Source organism: Chenopodium quinoa, unplaced genomic scaffold, assembly GCF_001683475.1.
Source record: "Chenopodium quinoa cultivar QQ74 unplaced genomic scaffold, ASM168347v1, whole genome shotgun sequence".
Classification (NCBI taxonomy): Eukaryota; Viridiplantae; Streptophyta; class Magnoliopsida; order Caryophyllales; family Amaranthaceae; genus Chenopodium; species Chenopodium quinoa.
The window spans coordinates 4,955,979-4,960,000 of record NW_018742523.1 but is presented as its reverse complement, the minus strand read 5'-3'; the positions used below and the strand labels follow the sequence as shown (position 1 = coordinate 4,960,000).

General features: G+C 37.2%; 1 long non-coding RNA gene across 1 annotated transcript in view; it reads left to right on the top strand.

Moving 5' to 3' along the window:
- The window catches only part of LOC110719926, a 1,700-nt gene extending 584 nt beyond the window's left edge, over positions 1 to 1,116 (top strand). The window contains exon 3 of the long non-coding RNA XR_002511189.1: positions 970 to 1,116. This is a non-coding gene — a long non-coding RNA (uncharacterized LOC110719926). The remainder of the gene's footprint in view (positions 1 to 969) is intronic.
- Positions 1,117 to 4,022: the final 2,906 nt, after the last annotated feature.

Sequence of the window (4,022 nt, the reverse complement as noted above, 5' to 3'; positions counted from 1 at the left end):
TATATATATATATATATATATATATATATATATATATATATATATATATATATATATATATATATATATATTGATCTAGTTCTGCGTTGTTTGTATTTACGTTTTTGAAAATCTTGGTTATATCAGGTCTTATGCTACAAGCTTCATGAATATTTAACCAAATGTTCCTCACAAGGTTCTAGGAGACTTGATAGTTACTCTTTTAAATTTATTGAGTTTACCTCTCGGTTTGTAAGCTAGTGTTAGAATTCTTCGTGATTATCTTTAGTTTCCAACAGTCTTTTTTTATGCTGAATGTTTCACCTTGGGGCAAATTTATACTCCCTCCGTCTAAATTTATTTGCCACATTTCACTTTTTTCACTTGTTGTAGTAGTGGGTTGGTGATTTTTTTGTTGTGAGTAAGGTAGGATTAAAAGTAGAGAGGAATTGTAGGGACCACATTACCTAAATTGGAAATGTAGCAAATATATAGGGACTATCTAAAATGGAGATTGTAGCAAATTTTTTGGGATGGAGGGAGTATTGGATGTGCAATCTCATTGTGTGAAACCTTAATGAAAAGCCCGTAAGTATGAAGCTAAATGTTTGAATTTTTATTGTTTGGATGTCACCATATATCATCGGTTGATGGTGAGAATGTTGCGATGAAGTGTGCAGAGGTTGGAGGTGGGGTATAATTTATTTAGATGAAGGTGGCCTAGGGGCTTCAGGTGGGTAATCGGTAATCCAAACAATACCCCTACTTCACGATTTGTAATACTTCACAAATCTTTTTTGTTGTGACCTGTTAGTTGACAAAAAATCTTGCCTTAAAACTTCATATTGTGGGTAATGGAACTTTGTGGCAATGTTACACAGATTCATTCTCTTGTTATTCTAGTGTTTGTCGTGTTGCAATGTTCCTTCTCTCTTGTTGCACAAATCCAAAAAATCTGCCTGTGAAATAGTGTTCTTATGTTTGTTTCAGGGTCCAAGAAAGAAGATATTGTTAGCATTGAGTTCAAGAGGTTGAATCAGGGAGTGAAGCAGATGATTAATTTTTACCAATGTTGCCTTGTATATATTGCGATAAAATAAAAACTTACTCTGTATTAAAAACATGTTTATTTTTTCATTTTATGTCCATAAATTATGAAGCAAGTAATACTCCTTCCGTTCGATAATAATTTGTGCATGTATTGTTTAGGAAAAAAACTAAAAATTATGTAATTATTATACGAGTGGGGTCAAAAAGCCAAAATAAATTTGATAGAGAATAGGTAAGAGTGGGAAAAGTATGGGGAAAGTGAATAAAGGTAAAGGATGGTTGTAGACCTCTAATACGAAAAAAAATAGTACTCCCTTCGTCCCCAAAAGTTCGACCCTTTTGGCTTAATTTTAGTCCCAAAATGTTCATCCCATTTGCATTTAAATACCCTCCAATTTGCAATAATATTTGTGAAAAATTAGCTTCTCCATGAAAATTATGCTTTTTCTATGTAGTTTTATTACTTTCTCTCTCTACTTTTTTGCAAATCCCATGTAAATTTCCCTTTTCAATTTACTTTTAATAGCTTCCCCATACACTCTTATATTTTCAATTTAAGTTTCTTAATACCCGCGATATCAACTCAAAAGGATCGTTCTTTAGGGGACGGAGGGAGTATAATCATATCAAAATATGGAATAAAGAACAATGCACAAAACATTATAGAACTGAACACAACAAAACAAAACAAAGGGGAATGAACTTCGAATACAAGTAATAATTTTTACGAATCACCCTTGGGGTTCTAAGTAAAGTTGTTATGGTGGGAGTCTGACCCTTAAAACGGTGGGTTCAAGCGACACCTCATATTGTAAAGATACGAGGTTCGATCCGTGTCAACGTTAGGTGTTTGAAGTTCTTCCAACGTAAAGTTTGTACCACAGAAAGTAGGCCTTGCAAGAATAAACCCGACCTGTTTGTTGTCCGGAAATCGACCCGGAAAAGTGGGTCAAAATAAATGTACTATACTACATTACTGTCTTCTTGGATATGTAAAAATTTACTCAGTAAAATAAAATAAAATAAAATCTACGGTAATTTCATGAAATGTCACTGAATACTTAAAAAATTCACCAAATGCCATCGCGTTTTTCAGAATTCACCAAATGCCACTGAGGTTTAGTACAATATCACCAAACGCCATTTCCGTTAGTCGACCGTCAGTGTCCGTTAGTTGACCCCACCACTTGCCACGTGTCACCTTCTGATTGATCCTTTTTAAAAAAAAATTAAACAAAATTAAAAAAAATTCACAAAAAAAACAAAAAAAAATTTTAAAAAAAAAAAAAAAAAAACAGAAACCACCCAACCCCAGCCACCACCCCTTCCACCACCCACTCTCTCTTCTCTCTCTCCTCTGCCGGATTCGCCGCTTGCTCCTCCTCCGCTATCGGCGCCGCCATTGATTGAGGAAGGGGAGGGGAGGGCTTCAGATTTTTCCCCAAAACCCCTAAATTTACATCAATATACCCTGTTTTTCGGATTAATTTTCCGGCGAAAGGGGAGGGCTTCGGATTTACCTCCCAAAACCACCGGAATTCGCCAGCGACATCACCAGAATTTAGCTCGCGAAAACTGTCGGAGTCTTCCGCCTAAAACTGCCGGATTTCAACTTCGAAAATTGCCGGTTTCTTGCCTCGAAAACCGACGGATCGCGTTCACCCAAAGTCACTCCACCCACGACGGAATTCAGCCTGCGAAACCACCGGAACCGCGTTCCCCCAAAGTCACCCCCTAAGACCCTAGGCGGAGCTCACGGTGTTCCTATTCGTTCTGTTTAACGAGAACAAGAAACCCGGGCCGACATCGGAGAGAAATTACGGGTTATTTTACCTGACCCAAAATAAGGTTTTTGGCATTCCGTTAACGTTAGAGGAGGCAAAGAACTGGAAAGATGTGAAGGGGAGTTCGGCGCCGGAGGTTTCGGGGTGGTGGAGGAAGGGGGTAGGATTTTGGATTTAGTGTTTAAAGTTCCGGTCGGTCGCGACAGGGGAAGAGGAGGGAAAAGGGAGGAAGGTCGACAGCCGCCGGCACGCCTGCCGATGCAGGTCCCGGCGGTTGGGGTTCGGGGACTGCCGGCACGGCTGGGCTGGTGGCTGCTGGGGTGGTGGCTGGGGTTTGGGTGGTTTCAAGGGTTTTCTGTTTTTTTTATTTTTAATTTTTTAATTTATTTTATTAATTTTTTTTTAAATTTTTTTTTTAAAAAAACGGACCAATCAGAAGATGACACGTGGTAAGTGGTGTGGTCAACTAACGAAAATGGCATTTGGTGATATTGCACTAAGCCTTAGTGGCATTTTATGAATTCTGAAAAACACGATGACATTTGGTGAATTTTTTAAGTACTTGGTGGAATTTCATGAAATTTCCCTAAAATCTATGGTATAATATATGTAGGGTTTCTATATTATTAGAGAAAAGAAGAGAGAGAAGACGAAGACGAAGGAAGAAGAAGAGCGAAGGTCGATCGATTATGGAGGTACTAAGAAAGAGAACATGAAAAGGAAGACGAAGACGAAGAGGAAGACGAAGGAAGAAGAAGAACGAAGGATGAAGAGCGATTATGGAGGAGTAAAATTCGGTTATGGAGTACCTTGCGAACCAGCCTTTTTGAAGGATTTACGACTTTTGACTAATTTACATGACTTCAGAGATCCTCGTGTTTTTCTTCTTCGTAAGAAAAAGGACAAATATTTGTAAGTTTTTTCTTTTTATTTTTTAGGGTTTCCATCTCTCATCGATTGAATTGAATTCAGTTGAATTGAATCGAATTGAACTAAACTGAATATTATATATGTTACAATTAATCGTAATACTCAATTGATTTTTGACTCGTAGATTGCGAGAGAAAGGAGAGCAGAGCTATTACACAGAGATGACAGGGTAAATATTTTTTCTAATTCTCTTTCTATTTTTGAATTCATAAATCTATTCATCAAATTGGTGAAATAGTATAATTTTATTGTTTTGTATATTCAACAAGTAGTTGCATT